General features: G+C 37.8%; 1 long non-coding RNA gene across 1 annotated transcript in view; it reads left to right on the top strand.

Moving 5' to 3' along the window:
- The first annotated feature begins 15,707 nt into the window (after positions 1–15,707).
- LOC115286377 overlaps positions 15,708–19,183 on the top strand; it is a 7,127-nt gene continuing 3,651 nt past the window's right edge. Inside the window, exon 1 of the long non-coding RNA XR_003906033.1 lies at positions 15,708–15,846. This is a non-coding gene — a long non-coding RNA (uncharacterized LOC115286377). The remainder of the gene's footprint in view (positions 15,847–19,183) is intronic.

Here is a 19,183-nt window from a genome sequence, read left to right on the forward strand (position 1 = left end):
AAATTGCACCAATATTCTTCTCCAAACTAGAACAAACTACCCTCTTGTTCTTTAGAAGGCAGTGTTTTAACTCTTTAAGACTTCCCCACTGCTCTTCCTCGCCTTGAGTAAAAACAGTTAGGTTTCTTCTTTCTTAATGACATTCCACCAAACTTGAACCATTCTTGTGATCCTAAGTTTATTCCACTTTTCTGTGACTCAGTTTCAATATGCTTAGGTAGTAGAGTGTGCAACTTTTGGTCTTGAGATTGTGAGTTTAAGTCTTAAACTGGGTATAGAGATTACTTAAAACATAAAACCTAATAAAAAAAAAGGAGAGAGAGATGCTTTCAAGTGTTTCCAGTCTATGATTCTGAGTTAAATATCATTAAATCAGGTTTTGGGGGGTTATCATTAAAATGTGTCAAGAGAAAAATCAAAACTCTCCGCATCATACACATTTTGTAAGAGGAGAGAACAAAGATAGTTGATCCAGTGTGAATGTTTATGTCTTTAAATACATGATGTTCATGCGAATAGCTGAAATATGAACCACATGTCCTTTTCTGTAAATAAATCACATGTTCTTCTCTAAGAAATTCCTTCATTCTTCTCTTTTTCAGGAGAAGGAAGTAAAAAGAGACGCCATCTTCAGAATCGCAGTGGGAAATCTAGATCTCCTCCTCAGGACAGAAATGGGATTTAAAATAAATACTGCCAGGCTGGAATGCAGGAATCCAGCCATCAACTGTCCATCTTTAACCCTCCGGGGAGCATAGCATTTATATTCTGCCAGACAGATGTGTCTGATGGCCTCCAGAGAAGGGCATTTCACCCCATTCACAGAACACTTGGTCAATGGGTCTAGTGTCCAAGAAACTTGTCAGTTGTGAAATTCATTGTGTACCCTGAATCTCCTTAGCCATGTTATTAACCAATATCCCCTAGCTCATTACCCAGTGGACAAGAAGAACAGATGGCTATTCTCTTCCGTAGGAGAGAACATTTGGAAGCCTTGGAGTCTTTAGGCAAAGCTAGTCAGTTACTTTTTTTTTGTCCATCATCAGTCTTCTTAATAACATCCCCCATCCCCCTCCTCTATCCACACTACATAAATTCCCATCAAAATCCTAGGCAAAATACACAATGAAAATTACCTCACTATGAAAATACTGCATCTCCTGGTTTGTGGTGCCTTTTATTGTATCAGCTCCTTCAGATAGGATAATGAGAACTACATTCACATTAGTTTCTCTTACTCTACATGAAAGTAGGTTTGAAGTTTACTACTTAAGCCCAACAACTTAATATCAATAAAATATAATATATTTCTTGGCTATAAATAAGGCAGGCATTTTTTGTTTTGGTTACATTAAACTCTTTTTGGGGAATTTGTGGCTGGTGTTTTGTCAGCTTTTTAGAGAATGTGTATTATTACTTGGTTAAAAAATTGATTTGGATTTTATCAATATAGATATTTGGCAAATTTTATTAACAAATATTTATCTTTAAGATCTACAGACCCATAATTAGAAAACTATTATTACTGTTGAGAGGAAATTAATCTCTATTCCATCTTGGTGAAATTAAATATTTCCTAAATAGATTTATATAATTTATTTTTAGAATTTCTGGTAATACACACTATAGATGTAAAAGAAATAACTATAAGTATTTCACTCTTACTTGCTCAAAATCCAGTTGGAGAGGTGATGAGAATGTTGGCAATGTATTTGACAATAATTATCAAATTGTGCTCACTGGGATTTTCCTGCAAAAGTAATGAATTATGTCATAAGGCATATATGGATTTTATGAGCTTCCATGTTGCTGCTAGGTAAAATATACTGACTAGATATTGAAAAAATGACATTTATTTAAGGTGGAAAGAAATCTCTAAAATTATGTGGTCATGAAATGTGTATTGTGTGTGGGGTCTGTGTAAATTGCTAAAAAGGAAATTAAAGATACTGTGTAATCTACAATCTTGAATACGAAACAGCATGAGACACGTAGTAGAAATGAACAGTGTCAGACAGATAGAAACAGCTATTATGTATGTAAAATCACTAGAATTTACATTAGAACCAGAAAGTATCTTATGTATATAAGATTGCCATCCAAACCCCATAGCCATCTAAGGTGGATTCACGTAGATTGTTCTAGGGAATGGTTTCTTCTGAGGTCATATGATCCTAAAATTTTTGAGATCCAAAAATCTCAGCACACAAAGGACAGACCATGGCATAATTCATGTCAAATATTTCTGTAAGTAAATCAAGTTATTTACATTTTTGTTTAAGTCAATGGTTTAGGATTAGATGGGATAGAGCATTAAGGAAGGAATAGTATAGTCAGACAGGAAAAAGCAAGGTGGATTTGTTATCTTTTATTAACCTGATCATCCTAGGAGAAAGATTTTATGGGGAAAAGACTATTTGAAAGATGCTGGGAAAATGACAAAGGTCAGACCTTTCAAGGAGAATGTGGAAAAGCAATGTCTCAGGGATGGTTGTCTGCCTCGAAAAAGGTTATGGAGATGAGGCAGGTGATAATTTTGTTGGAGAGGAGCAGGGGAGCTGAGAAGAGGAAGAGACCAGGAAAGGGACAAGGAGTGAGGTGGTATGGGATTGTGGAAATGAAATGTGACTAGTTCCAGTTGAGGTTTTCAAAGCACAGGCTGAAAAGGAGGAATCAGATCGCTTGGAGGCCAGTTTCTCATCTAGCTCATCTCCCTTGTCTTTAGGAGTCTAAATCAAAATGCAAAAATCTTGAGGAAAAGGAATGTTGAAAGCCTATTCCTTTGTCTCCCAACAGATATGTCCATCACTTCTACAGATGCCCTGTCATAAGGCTGCCTTGGCTTGACTCAAACACCACCATCCTCAAGAGCTCACTAACTTCCAATCCTCTGTTATCTAAAGATGAACTCCCACCATTTGAAAGAGTCTCTATGCTTATTTGAAACTCAGACCATTCTGGATTTGGACTTTCCTGAGCAAGTCCTCAGTTTCAGACCCACTGACCTGATGGAAAATTATCTTCTACTTGCCAAAGCCAAAGCTGCCCTTTTCCAAGGGTCACTGACAACATAAGGAAGGCTCTCCAAGTATATTTTTCTGACGGAATCTTATTGAAACAAACAGGTTTTCTTTCCAGAACACATTGCTATACATTTTTTTTAGTTTTAGTTTTTGTTTTTATTTTTTTAATACTTTATTTTCAAATTGGTTTCCATATAACACTCAGTGCTTCTCCCCACAAGTGCCCATGAAACAAATGGGTTTTTATGTCTCAACCTGCTCTAAACAGATATACTAACCTTCATGTCCTCATTTCCTAAAATGTATTACTTTAATTTAAGACTTTAACAGAATTCAATAATATTTCACTACCATGTGTTCACTATTCATATTAGAAACTTAATTTATACCCGCTTAAGTATAAAAGATAATTTATCATATATATACTGGGGTATCTCACAAAACCCTGACAATAAGAATTTGGTTGGGCATTAGCAACAATTGAAAGTAAGGACTTTAATATATAGGTTTGTCTCCTTTTCTTTAGTCTCTGTTGTTGTTGTTGTTGTTGTTGTTGTTGTTGTTGTTTTCCATATACCTGCTTCCTTCTTCATTCAGTCAGTGGACCTTTATTTCTTTCTCATCATAAAGCAAAATATATACAACCTACAATATCTGAGCTTTATGTGTGATGGAGATAAACCGTTACTCCAGTTTCAACGGGCCTCCAAAAGGACTATGTTCATGTGCCCACCTCTAGGCCAATCACCCTGGTTGAAAGGCCAAGATTGGTCACATTCATATGTTTTCATGATAACCTTGTGGTTAGTGAATGATCTGGGGAAGTAGAAAAGAGTGAGCAGAAAGCCCATTCTGCAGAGGTGTCCATGATGTTTCTACACTCTATGATTTGTATCAATTGTTCTCACCATTAACACCTGGCTTAGACTCCAGCACAGACCCTTCTATGCATGAGATTAAGGAAAGATTTCCATGGTGACTCTCCTTGGTACCTAGATTCCCGTTGTTTTCTCTCCCTAGAATAGCCATAACCTTGAGACACCATTTGGTCTGTGAGAGAGGACACCTGCTTTCAAGCCTTCTTAATAATATCCCTCATCTCCATCCTGTATCCACACCATATAAATTCCCACTGAAATCCTAGATAAAATACATGAAGGAAAATTCTTCACTAGGGAAATGTTGCATTTCTTGCTTTGTGGTATCATTATATCATCATCAAATAGGATAATGAGACATGCATCCATATTTGTTTCTACATGATGATATATGAAAGCAGATTTGAAGTTAAGTCCAACAAATCAATATCAGGGTATGATATAATCTATTCTTGGATTAGAAAAGAATCCGATGAGAGAAGCATTATTTTCATTTGTCTAAGTTACTTTAAACTATTATTGATGAATTTGTGGCCAGGATTTTATTAGCTTTTTGGAGAATGTGTTTCTGGGCCTCTGCTTCCTCATCTGTAAAATAAGTGCTTTGAACTCTGAAAGATGCCTTTCAGTTCTAGAATCCTATGATTTTGTCACACTTTGCATTGTTCAATAATGTAGCCAGTAGAGTTGGCATCCACATATTGACCTTCTTTGTGTTTCCATGTCATCCAGCACCAAGTGGAATCCATAAAAAGCCAGTAATTATGTGTTACTTATCAATAATTGTGGTAATCCAATATCTATCTCAGGATATTGAAGAATCCCAAGGAAAATATGCTTTTAAGCACTTCCCTTGGCCATGGTACAAGAACATGAGAAAGGTAAGCTTAGACTCTCGAAACACACTTATTTCAAAGTTAAAGATAAGTTTAAATCTTTAATTCTTTTCAAAGGATATAGTTTCCTGAAAGTAGTAGGAAAACTATTTTCACACGACAGAGAAAGACACAGAAAGAAAAATGGGAGGAGAAAACCCCTGAAACACTTGCAAACCCTTGAAGTCTTATCACACCTTTGTACTCAGGCTCTGGAAGCACTTCCTCCCCTTGGCTCTGGTTCACACCTCAGTCACAGGACTGAAATACCTTGTGACCTCATGCCCAAGGCAGGCTGAGGGTGTGAGGATTTCAGCTGCGTCACAGTTGGTGTGAGGGCTGGAGTGGGACCCTGGAGGCTTTCTGTGCCTTGGAAAAGGGAAAGAGAATCACAGGATTTTTTATTTTTTACCACAGGATTATTTCTACCATCTAATCTAAATCCTTCTTGTTGCATCCATGCTTGATTACATCATGGTTACAGCTTTTAGCCAGTGATAAGTTGGAGAACTTGTCAGATTCTGGTGTACATTCTGGTAGATTAGAGAGTAGACTCTGGTGAATGGCACACGCTCATATACCTTTAGCACAGTACCCTATATTCAGGTTTGCACCCCCTCCACACACATATATATCTGAAGCCCCTTCTGGGAGTCAATTTTTTTTGTATTATCCATACAGGGAAACTAAACACTGAGAGAGGGGAACCCAAGGCTGAATCAAGAAAGTCTGTGAGTCATAAGGCTTAGTTCTGCTGTTGATAAACAGAGCTTTCTTCTACAAGTGAGTCCTCTGGGGTACAATTTGCCATTTGGTCAAAGAAAAAAAGACAAAGAATCAACACCATGCAGGATTCATACACTGGCACACACACAAGGGGATACAAATAGATCAGCTGTCACCACCACCTTCTTCCTTCCCATCCTCCACCAACCCAAGCTGACTCGAGTCTCAGAAAAATCCATTGATGCTGAAGTGTGGAAAAAAAAATACTCTAGGAATCACTGAACCAGAGGAAGGCCATCAAGGGCAATGCTAGAACTGTGGACCATTCAATATTATGACAAAATAAGTGTATGACTGTTTTGTTAATCCCCACACTTTGTACACAACTAAGATGGCAAATTGATTGCATTGATGTTTCCAGTTTCTTACTATAACCCTTGTGGGCAAGATATTCTGACAGACCCCTTTTCCCTGGACTCAGCCATGAGACTTGCCTTGGCCAATGAGGATTAGCAAACAAGACCCAAACACAGTCTTGAAAACTCTTGTGAACTAGTGTTTGTTTTCTTGCCTTATTTGTTCCTTGGCCATGAACATGAGGATATGCTTGAGCTAACTGGCTGGAGGAATGTAGGAGGTGCATTGAGGAAAGCTAAGTTGTTCCAGCAGAGGCCATCCTAGACTAGCCAGTCTCCTGGCAATCTGCGGGTGATAACTCCATGAGCAAGACCAAGTCAGAAACTGGCTTAGATTAGCAGAACTGCCCACCCAACCCACAGACTCATGACACACAGTAAGTGTTTATTGCTTCAGGTCACTGGGTCTTGATGGGGTGTGTTTCACAATAGCTGACTGATAAACCTTCCAATAATGGTGAGATAATGTTGGAGAGAATTATTGAGAATAAGCACAAATGCTAGCAAGACAGCTGCATCAGTGTCTCTGTGAAAGATGAAATGTGGCATTGTGGGACTGGAGAAAACATCTCCTTTTTGTTTCCCACCTGCTTGTCCAATGCCCCCTTCTAGACAGCATATTTGTTGAAATTAATGTTTCAGCTTGTGTGTGTTTCAAGGTGCTCATGGCCAGAGGTGTGGTGAGTGTACACTTGCACTCATGCTGTGGGCTCAATCTAAAAGGATCTAAAATTGGATCTGAGAATTTAGCCTGGCCTGTCAGATCTCTTTGATCTTATTTTCTGGGCTTATGAGCCTCATGCCCTATTTCAGATAAAGCAGAAGTTATTTGGCACTTTTCCTAACCATTCACAGAGGCCAAGTCCAGGACAGTCAGTGGCAGGCTTTTATGAGAAACAAAACAAAATGAAACGAAACAAAACAAAACAAAAAAACATAACATCAAATGGGTCAGACAGTAGGGTGGTTGAGGGAAAGAGAAATAACAACACGGGAAAGATAACAAAGAAAAGTTTATATTTTGTTATCTGGAGAATCAAATGCTCTTCTAGCAATCTCTAAGTGGAATGAATGTGTTTGCTCATTTGCCAGGAAAGCTCTTCGCAGATTAAAGCCTAAGCTGGATGGTGATGTGGGGTGTGTCCCAACATCCTTCTGACGCAGAACATACTTTTGTTAATATCCTAGAGATACTGATGAGAACACCTCATTCTTGGCTTCCATTCATTTTCCTGCATCCAGAGCCAATGTAGTAGATAACAAAAATAGCCATCGTTCTTTGCAGTTGACTCCCATCAAATGGTGGAATCTATTCTGTCTACTTCTTTGAGCCAGGATTGGCCAGGTGACTTCCTGTCATTGATGATACATTAGCAAATGTGACACAGGCAGAGGCTTGGAAAGAACTTATACAGAAGAGCTGGCCCTCTGGCTGTCTTGGAATCCAGAGTCACCATATAAATAAACCTCCATATAGCAAGGGTTATTCTGGTAAAAGGTGAGAGGCAAGTAGCACAATGTTTCACTGCACCAATCAATAATCAGCCAAACTTCAGAAGTAGACTTACTCAGCTGACCAACAGCTGACTGAAAGTCTAGAGTAAACTCAGCTAAGACCAGTAAAAAAAACACTGAACTCAATTTCATCTAAAGAGTTGAGCCATAATTTAGTTAAGAATTTGGTTAAATAAGCATCTATTGTTTTGTTCTAATAAGTTTTGAGGTGAAAAGCTAACCAAAGCAGCCAGTTACAGATTTTCCAAGGCAAGAGATTATCACACGAAGAAAACAGAATTTCATTTTGAATGGCAAGCTGATGTTTATTAAATTTTCAGTACAGTTTTTAGTATCCTCCAGATGACATTTACCAGAAAGATAAGTACTTGGGAATATTTATAAATACCTTTGGGAACCTTTCCACTTAAGAATTATTTCCATGATAGATTAGATAGATCTGAAATGTGTATGGTCAGGTTACAAGTTAAATAAAAGCTGGGGTTGGGGAGAGGATAAAATGGAAAAAGAAGATCAAAAGGAATACACTCTAGTTATGAACTAAATAAGTCATGAATTGTAATGTACAACATGGTAATAGTAGTTAGTAATACTGTATGGCATATTTGAAAGTTGCTAAGAGAGTATATTTTAAAGATCTCTTCATAAGAAAAAACATTTTATAACTATATATGGTTATAGATGATAACTAGACTTACTGTAATGACAATTTTGTAGTAGTTACAAATATCAAATATGTTGTACACCTGAAACTAGTATAAGACTATATGTCAATTATATATCAATTTTAAAAAAGTTATTGGTCATTAGGCTACAGAGACAATGAGAAACATCTCTGACCCCCAAGGTCAACTATCACAAAATGGCCACGATGTTCCATCCTCTTCAGATACATTTATTTAATCATTATCATCTTATTTTAAATATACATAAATTGAGGCTAAGGAAATGATGGTTTGAAATTTTGGATACAAGATCAGAGGACTTTGTTTCTCCATGTCCTGAGCCAAAGAAAGTAAGAAAGTGATGAACAAAAAATAATTCAGTATGACAAACTGAGGTGTATAGTTATATTAAATAGAACAACATAGAAAATAGAAATTCATTTAAGGTTGACTGCACAATGAACTAACTGATAGGAGACCCCTCTGTTAGTGAATACAAAAATAATGAAACAAACAATGCACCAACAACAGATAAAATTATCAAAGTAAAAAACCTGTTCTTTGAAGATATTGGTGAAATTGATAAACCTTGGCAAAACTGAAGAAAATAAAGAGAGAAAACACAAAGTGTTATATCAGGAATGAAAGATATGACATACCATGGAGATTACAGATATTAAAAAAAACAATAAAATAAATTTAAGCCAACAATTCTACAGCTTAAAAAAATGGACAAGTATCTTTAAAAATATGATTGCTAAAAATCATGAACCAATAACTTAATCTTTCACCATATGAAACTAGAAAAAATGAAGCAAACTAAACCCAAAACAAGCAAAGGAAGGAAATAATAAATATTCAAGTGGAAACAAATGAAATAGAGGATATACTACAAGACAGAAAATTAGCAAAACCAAATTAATTATTTGAGAAGATCAATGAAGTTGACAAAATAGTAGCTCAACTGATCAAGAAAAAAAGGAGTCAAATTAATAAAATCAGGAATGAAAGAAGTTACATTACTATCATCTTTGCAGAAATAAAATCAATTATAAGTGAATAAGATGAGCAATTTTATACCAATAAATTAGATAGTCTTCTTTCTTTTTTTTTTGAGAGAGAGAAAGAGAGAGCGAGAGAGAGAGAGAGAGAGAGAGAGCACGCGTGAGCATGAGCAGGGGCAGAGCAGAGAGAGCGGGAGATGCAGAATCCAAAGCCAGCCCCAGGTTCCAGAGCTGTCAGCACAGAGCCTGACATGGGGCTCAAACCCACAAGAGTGAAAGCATGACCTGAGCTGAAGTCAGAGGCCCAACTGACTGAGTCACCCAGACCCCCTAGATAGTCTTAATGAAACAAATAAATTACTAGAAATAGAAATGCTACCAAAACTGACTCAAGAAGAAATAGAAAATAGACTTATAACAAGTAAGGAGATATAATTAGTAATTAAAAACTTCTCACAAATAAAATCCCAGGGCAAGATGGCTTACTGATAAATTAGTGAATTTTACCCAATGTTTAAAGCATTAACACTAACCTGTCACAAACTCTTCCAAAAAATAGAAGAGTATAGAATACTTCTCAACATACTTTATTAGGTTAGTGTTAACTTTATACCAAAAACACCTGTAGACAATAACAAGAAAAGAAATGCACAGACCATGACCCATATAGATACCAATAATACTCAACAAAATAACTAGCAAACTTCATCTAGTGACATATGAGAAGGATCATACACCATGATGAGGGAGAATTTATCCCAAGAATTCAAACTTGGTTGAACATGAAAGTCAATATGGTATTAATAGAATAAAGAACAAAACTTCACATCGTATAAATAGAGGAAGAAAAATCATTTCACAAAACCGAACTCATTTTTATGATGAAAAAAACACTTAACAAATGAAGTGTCTTTTAGAGAACGAGGGAACCTAATCTGATCAAGAGTTCTACAAGAATCCAAAGATTACATCACACTAATAGTGAAAAAAGAAAGCTTTTATCCCCAAATTAGGAGCAAGACAAGAGGTAACAATGTTGCTACCTTTGTTCAATATTGTACTGGGAGTTCTAGCCAGAGTAATGAATCAAGTAAAATAAATAAAAGCCAGATTAGAAAGGAAGAAATAAAACTATGTATATTTGCAGATGACAAGATCTTATACACAGAACATTTTTTAAAATACACATACACAGAAAAAATGATTAAAATAATCAATGAATTCCCAAAGGTTGCAGGATGTAAGATCAATATACAAAATCAATTGTATTGCTATGTACTAGCAATAAACAATCTGAAAATAAAATCAAGGAAGTAATTCCATTTATGATATATTCAAAATAAGATTCTTAGGAATAAGAATTTAATAAAATAAATTTAATAAAATAAGAGTGAGAAAAAAATCACTGAAAGATAAGAAAAAGACCTAAATTAGTAAAAAGTCATATATGTACATGTATTGGAAGACTTAATATTGTTAAAAAAGCAATATTCTCTAAATTGATCTATAGATTCAATGCAATTCTTATGAAAATCCCAGCTACCTTTTTGTTAAAATTGACAAACTTAGCCTAAAATTCATATTAAAATACAAAAAGACCCAGAATAGCCAAAACAATCTTGAAAAAGAATGAAGTGAGAGGACTCACAGTTCCCATCTTCAAAAATGACTACATAGTTACAGTAATTAACTCTGCATGATACTGGCATAAGGATAGGCATATAAATCATGAAATAAATTGAGAACCCAGAAATAACCATACGTGATCAACCTGTATTCTACAAGTTTGCCCAAACAATTCAACGGGGGAGAGAACAGTCTTCTCAACAAGTACTGTTGGAACAACTGCATATCCACATGCAAAAGAACAAAACTGGGTCTGGTCTTCACAACACATCCAAAAATTAACTCAAAACAGATCAGAAACTTAAGTGTAAGAACCAAAAAATAATTTTAAAAAAACTCTTAGAACAAAACATAGGGATAAATCTTTAAAGTCTTGGATTAGGCAGTGTTTTGGGTTTTTTTGTTTTGGTTTGGTTTGGTTTGGTTTTCTTTGAGATATGACACCAAAAACATGTGTAACAAAAGAAAACAGATAAATTGGATTTCAACAAAAACTTTAAAGGACACTATCAAGAAAGTAAAATTACAATCCAGGACACTTGGGTGGCTCAGTTGATTAAGCATCCAACTTCTGCTCAGTTCATGATCTCACGGTTTGTGGGTTCAAGTCCCTATGTTGGGCTCCATGCTGACAGTGAGGAGTCTGCTTAGAATTCTCTCTCTCTCCCTCTCTCTCTGTCCCTTCCTGACGCGTGCTTTCTCTCTCTCTCTCTTAAAAAAATAAATACACTTAAGGGGAAAAAAAAAAAAAGAAATCAAAATTACAATCTGGAAACGGAGTTTTTGCAAGCCATATATTTGATAAATGTCTAGTATCTGGCATATATAACAAGCTTTTACAATGCAATAATAAAAAGGCCAGGGTGCCTGGGTGACTCAGTTGGTTAAGCGTTGGAGTCTTGATTTCAGCTCAGGTCATGATTTCATAGTTTGTGAGATTGAGCCCTGTGCTGACAGCATGGAGCCTGCTTGGGATTCTCTCCTCTCTCTCCCCCTTCCTAATTCATGTTCTCTCTCTCTCAAGATAAATACATAAACCTAAATGCGATAATATTACGAAGGCAAATAATCCAATTAACATATGGTGAAGTATTTGAAGACATACACATGTCTCCAAAGAAGATATATAAGTGGCCCATTAGCACATAAAAGAATGTTCAACATCATCAGTCATTAGGGAAATGCAAATTGAAGCCATAATGAAACACAATTCACACCCATTAGGATGGCCATAACCAAAATTTTCCAGCTCACATACATTGCTGGTAGGAACGTAAACTGGCACAGCTTCTTTGGAAAAACAGTTTGGCATTTCCTCAAGAAGTTAAATATAGAGTTACCATATGACCCAGCAATTCCAATCCTAGTTATAATTTAAGAAAGAACTGAAAAAATAGATTTACACAAAATCTCATACATGAATATTCATTGCGGCATACTTTATTATAGCCAAAGAGTGACACAGTGCAAATGTTCATCAGCTGATGACTGGGTAAATAAAATATGGTGTATTCATGCAGTGAAATATTATCCAGCCATTAGATGAATGATGTGTTTATCCATATTACAACATGGATAAATCTTGAAAACATGCTAAGTTAAAGAAGCCAAACACAATAGGCCAAAATTGTATTACTCCATTTATATGAAATCCAGAAAAGTCAAATACACAGAGATAGAAAGTAAATTAGTGGTTGCCAGGGACTGAGATGAGGAGGAATGTGGAGTGACCAGGTATGGAGCTCCTTGGGGGGATAATAAAGATATTCTGAATTGGATATTCACAATCTTGTGAAAAACTACTAAATAATTTTAAAAGGTGAAATGTATGATATGCAAATTATACCTTATTAAGAAAAATTGAACATATATCTTACCTTTGACCCAGCAATTCCACTCAGATATTCTTTGGAGAGAAAATAAAGCTTACATCTACAAAAAGACTTGTATGAGAATGTTCACATCCACTTTGTTCATAGCATCCCCAAACTAGAACTGATCCAAAAGGTCATGGCCAGGAGAATGAATAAGCAAATTGTGGGATAGTCATACAGTACTATATGATACAGCAATAAAGAATAATTCACAATAATAATGTGAATAAATTTTAAAAAGCACAAAACTAAATGAGAGGGGACAGGCTGAAAACAATACATAGTACATAATTAATAAGCTTTTCTGAAGTTTAAAAACAGGCAAAATGAACACCTGTGGTGATAAAATTCCTAAGTGTTTCCTTACGGGGTATGGAGATTTACTGGAAGGGGCATGAAGGAAATGTTTCAGGTAATTGAAATGTTCTGAGTATTCATTGGAATGGGAACCAGAGGGATGTATGCATTTACCAAAACTCATCAGATTTGATAGTAGGGAGCCATGCATTTCATTGTATGTAAATTTTATATAATTTTCCCAAACTCAGTATTTTAAAAGCATGACTGTAACCCAACCTAAAACCAACAAGAAAACCAGAGGTTTATTTTTAACATGTTTATTAATTAAATATTGACATACAATAAAGTGAAGATATTTGAAGAATATAATTTGATGTTTTCTGGCAGAGGTTAACTCATGAAGGACTTCAAGGGAGATTTCAGGGAAAGACAATTATCTGATGAGGAAATGAGGTATTTACATGAAGTAATCCCTGGAGGCTGGGACTTAATATTAGATTACACAGGCGGAGAGACCACAGGCTGTAGCTGAAACTCTTCTAGAAGGAGAGAAGAAATCTTAATTACTTCATTTTATTTTAACTCCATTGGAGTACCCAAATCTCAGGAGATCCCAGGCCTCTCTCTCTTTCAGCTCATTTCTTTTATAATACAGATACTTGGAGTACCTTGAATTCCTTGTCCTCCATTTTGAAGAGCTTGTGGTGGAGGAAATGGCGGCAGAGTTGGAAAGGGATGGGAGACGGGAAACTCTCCCCAAATGATGAGATTTTTTTCAACAATCCCAATCATTTCATGAGAAGAGGGTCAATAAGGTCTTCAGTCTACATTTCTTTCTGGATTTTCTCCCCACATCTCCCTCACTGACCCACCATGAATCCAATGGGGTTATGATATACTACAAGAAATGGTATATAATTACTTATGGCCTGAAAACAGTCCAGCAGCTTGGTTGTCTGGATTTTAAGGCATATCCACAAAAGCTGGTTTTTAGCCTGAACACTATGGTCCTGGGAAAAGCAACAAAGATCGAGAGGGCAACCTCACCCTGAGTCCGTTAATGAGTTTACATGATTCTCATCCAACATGGGATATTTTTCTAGTAGCAACTCTGGCTTCTGGAACCTTAACCTGCAGATGACCAGTGAGGCCATTAAGTGCCATGCTTCCCACATTCTCAGCTCTAGTCACCAAACTCTGGATTAAAGTCTTGCTTTATATCTACCAAAAGGCACTGCAAAATGAAAATCAATGAGAAATGTAAAACAAAGAGGGATGTGTTGCTCTTCTGTGCTTAGAATTCCACTCCCACCATCTCCACCCATTACTCCAGCGCCTAAACCGAAAGGTTTACTCCAATTCTACACAAATAGGCAGCAAAGAGGACCCTTCTCTCTGAAGGCTGCCTGATTTTTGCTGAGGGACCACTCCTAGCCCTGGGGAATATCCCCCTGCTCCAGAAGAAGCCATTATAAAATTAACTGGCGATAAAACCAACCACAGGGGAATTGTGGGGCATTTATCTTTTCAAACGCCTTGTTGTTTTTGTCCATCTGGTTGCATTTAGTCCAGAGGTATAATTTCCAGTGCTGCTCTTTTCTGGTAGACCATACAATTAAGGTATTTGAAAAACAAACAGCTCTTAACCACTGCACGGTGAGAAGCTAGTTTAGCAATCTGTGACCCATTTTCCCAGAGCAAACATAGTTATATATCCAAGATGATCATAAAGCAAGAATGGAGAGTCAGGAATTATTATTTAATATAATAATGATCTAACCTCTTCTGGCACTTCTCAGGGAAGAGAAAATGAGATGAGAAGAGACTGTTGAAGAAAGTGTAGTTTTCTAGTGGAAATTCTTAATATTTTCCTTAGGACTTTTATTTGTATATTTGGAATGCACAGAAGAGAAAGACTCAGTAGTGGTAGGCTTATACTGACAGACATAATAATATCAGGGAAAGAAGGGTGGTTGAATCACATTCAAGAGAAACATGGCTGTGAATTTTTGAAAGCCACTATTTCTATGCATTAAAAGCATTAAGTGTGCAAAATAATTGATACTGGAGTTACCACGCTACCCTTGTGCTTATTCTTGGGTTAAGAGACTACTCTTGGGGCGCCTGGGTGGCTCAGTCAGTTAAGCCTCCGACTTCGGCTCAGGTCAGATCTCATGTTCGTAGGTTCGAGCCCCGCATCAGGCTCTGTGCTGACAACTAGCTCAGAGCCTGGAGCCTGCTTCCGGTTCTGTGTCTCCTTCTCTCTCTGCCCCTCCCTCTCTCATGCTCTGTCTCTGTATCAAAAATAAATAAAACATTAAAAAAAAGAGAGACTACTCTTGCTTTTATTAATATATTCTTCCAAATAAGTATTATACTTCAATCTCACATGGTAATTTCTACACATATTTTCCCCATGGTGCTATGGAACAACTCACTTTTGGAATCTTTTGAAATCTTTTACTAAAGTATGAAATGAGTGTGCATGTCTGTGTCCATGCACATGCACACACTATTTTTGACCAAAAGCCCTATTCATAGCTTTGTCATTGACATTATTCATTTACTCCCCACAAATTTGAATATGACCCCCAAAAAAATGAAAAGATTCCACCAGCAAAGAAATTCAAAGACATTTGCTTTGGATGTTGAGGGTCTTTTGCAAAATAAGAGTCCCTAGAGATGTTTTAAGACTTGCTGGTGTTCTCTGGGGACCACGCTCCAGGAATTCTAAACCAGAACTTAGAGATGGAAGAAGTCACAATGATAGTGCCACCTTTAAGCTCTTGGGGGGGGGGGCGGTCACTTCCCCAAGGGCATGCCACATGTTCCCTCAATTGTGTCTTGACTTTCCCTAGGAAGAACTTTTCACTTTGATGACACGCTCCAGTCAGTGGGGACAAATTCTTCCTTATTGCGGAATATGGAAAGGTTCCTCTTGATGGTAATGCATCCCCTACACTAGAAAGGCATATAGGCAGACTGGGGATTGACATTCAACTTCTGAAGGCCAAAGAATGTGTATATTTGTTTGGGTTCCTAGTCCTAGTTTGGGCATTCAGAAGTGAGAGATGGGACTGTGTTGTACTGAGTGTTTTGTTTTTCTGTTTTCCCCATTGAGTGGATGGCATTTAGAGAATCTAGGTGTTGGGTAATGAGTGAGATAATCCATTTAGAGAGCGAAAAAAACTGTGGAAAGAAAAGCATTATGGGCTTAAATATTAATGTCTGTATTTTCTAATCCCTGATCCACTTCTCTCTCTGTTTCTCACTTTCTTGATTCACTCATTTCTCATACAACATGTGTACCTTCTGCAAAAATGTGCTAGGTACCAGACTGTGTGAAGAGGACAAAGGTGGTTACAGACTTCCCTGCCCTCAAGGGGTCCATATTCTAGTTTCTCTTTTTGTCCTCCACTTTCATCTCTGGTTCCTAGAGTTTGTACATATCACTGCAAGGTATAAAATATGAACATTTATTTAGAAAACCATAAGAGGGGTGCCTGGGTAACTCAGTTGGTTAAGCGTCTGGCTTCGGCTCAGGTCATGATCTCACAGTTAGTGGGTTCGAGCCCCGCGTCGGGCTCTGTGCTGACAGCTAGCTCAGAGCCTGGAGCCTGCTTCAGATTCTGTGTCTCCCTCTCTCTCTGACCCTCCCCTGCTCGCACTGTCTGTCTCTGTCTCTCTCAAAAAAATATATATTAAAAAAAAAACCGTAAGAGACTCTTAAATACAGAGAACAAACTGAAGGTTGATGAGGAGGAGGTGGGGAGGAGGGAAAGTGGGTGATGGGCATTGAGGAGGGCACTTGTTAGGAGGGCACTCAGAGCACTGGGTGTTTTATGTAAGCCAATTTGACAATAAATTATGTTTTAAGAAAAGGAAAAGGGGTTTGGGAGAATTCAATTTTTCTTTTTTCTAAAAAAATGTTATCCTGAAGGAGAAATCAAACTAGACTTTTAACAGCAGGGAAATCAGATCAGGCTTAAAAAAAAAATACTGTGAATTTGTTAAGCATCAAAACTCCTTATGGAAGCAGAATTCAACTTTCTCCCCAAGGGAGCTCCAGGATCTGGAAGCTTCCCCTCCCCTTCCAACTCAATTGGATATAACTTAAAGAGATGCACCAAATGAGTGGTTTAAGAACCCGGCGAGTTTTCCATTTGAGTTTCCCAGGCTTTGCTCATCTTTTTTCCCACTCACCCACAACAGTTGCCCCGCCTCCCCCCAGAATTCGGAGAAAGTTCCAGGGCTCCCTCCCCACTCCCCACGTTTCCAGCCACCTGCGCAGCTGAGCTCCTCACACCCCTCAGCCAGCTGCTGCTGAGTGAAATCACAAGGTATTTTGGTCCCGATGACAGAGGTGTGAATGGCAGTTTCCACCCAACTCAGATGAGATCATGCATGTGAACTCTCTCTGCAAATGATAAAACCTTGATTAGACAAATGCAGGAGGTGGTTACTTCACATCTCTGAAGCGCACTGGCTCCTATGCCCATCAGACACGACCCAGGGATAGGATCACTCCTCCTCGAGTCCCCAGGGCGCCATCTCCTTCTCCCACTGACCGTATCCCCATCTCCTAGATCAGTCTCTGTTGGAGACAACTGAGTCGGAGAGCTCAGGATGCAAAGAGAAACACGACTATTTATTGATCGCCCCCTGTTGCCAAATGTAAAGGGTTTGCCCCCTGATCCCAAAGGGAAATTAAATGTCATTAAAGGTGAATGCAGCAAGGCTTAAAAAGAGTTCTCTCGGGGCGCCTGGGTGGCTCAGTTGGTTAAGTGTGCTGCTTCAGCTCAGGTCATGATCTCACAGTTCGTGGGTTCAAGCCCCACCTCAGGCTCTGTGCTGACAGCTAGCTCAGAGCCTGGGGCTTGCTTGGGATACTGTATCTACCCCTCTCTCTCTGACCCTCCCCTGCTCACACTGTCTCTGTCTCTCAGAAATAAATAAAAAACATAAATTTTTTTTTTAAAAAAGAGTTCTCTCTGATGCATGAGGTCTTATGCTTTCAGAAGGTCTACAGGTCACCTCACAGGCTGTGTCTACAGTGACTAAGTGAAGGGAACACTTAAGGGATAAAACTGGATAATTCAGAAAGAATGAGAAAATGAGAAAGGCCTGCTATTTGGTTTCTTCCTCTCATTCCCCAGAGGTCTGCTTGCCCTGGCCAGCATCAATATAGACTCTAAATACCAGTTTCTTGCCTCTAGTCTTTTCCTGAGCTAATCATTCGTTCATTCTATTAAACAAATATTAGAAGCAAATCTGATTAGTCACTCCCCCGCTAAAAACTTTTCACAGGTTCAGTTTGCTTTAACCCAATTCCCATCCACTTTCTATTCAATGCACAGACCCTCCACCAACTGTTCTTGCCATTCCCCTCCCCACCGCCATCCATCCCATTCTCTTCCCTTGTCTCTTTCATAGGCTATGTGTTCATTCTTCTTTATCCCTTGTGGTTCCTCCAAAACAATCTCTGGGTGCTTGTAACCTACCATGGTAGATTCAGTGCTATGGACCTCTTCCTTATTCCTTCCCATAAAACTCCTATTCATTCTTCAAAACCCAACCGAGAGACATCACCTGTAATTCCTTACCACATACAATCTTTTCCACCTCTCTGTTTTCTCTGCTTATAGTGGTGATTCAATGACTGGATTTTATATGTTTAATTAAAATATAACTCAGTAGATAAGTTATAAGCTCTGGAGTCAGACAATGTGGATTTGCATCTTGCTTTAGCTCTGTGATTTGTGAAAGTTATCTAATTATCAGTTCCTTCATTCACCTGTAAAATGGGAGATTAAAATAATTATACCCACTTAAGAAGTTTATAATAGAATTATGCTTGGAACACTGCCTGGCATATAGTAAGCGCTCAGTAAAAGTCAGCAACTAGTACTATAATTTCTTCTCTGCCCATCTGCCTCAGGACCAGACCAAGTTCTCCTCAAGGACAAGGATTAGGACATTGAATTTGCCCAACACATATTTCTGCCCAAAGCCTTACAATGGGTAATTTTTTCTTTTCAATTTAATTCCACAAGGCTTAGCCAACAGCTTTGATTATGCAATTTTGAAACTTGGAACTGGAACTTCCTCTTGTAAGTGACTGAAGCTCTTACACCTTTTAGATAAGAGACAGCCATCTTTTACCCAAATTTCCCATTTCATTTTTTTTCCATAATATTTTATTGTCAAATTGTTTTCCATACAACACCCAGTGCTCTTCCCCTCAAGTGCCCACCACCATCACCACCACCTGTCTTCCCCCC

The sequence above is a fragment of the Suricata suricatta genome, chromosome 3 (genome assembly GCF_006229205.1).
Source record: "Suricata suricatta isolate VVHF042 chromosome 3, meerkat_22Aug2017_6uvM2_HiC, whole genome shotgun sequence".
NCBI classification, from domain to species: Eukaryota; Metazoa; Chordata; class Mammalia; order Carnivora; family Herpestidae; genus Suricata; species Suricata suricatta.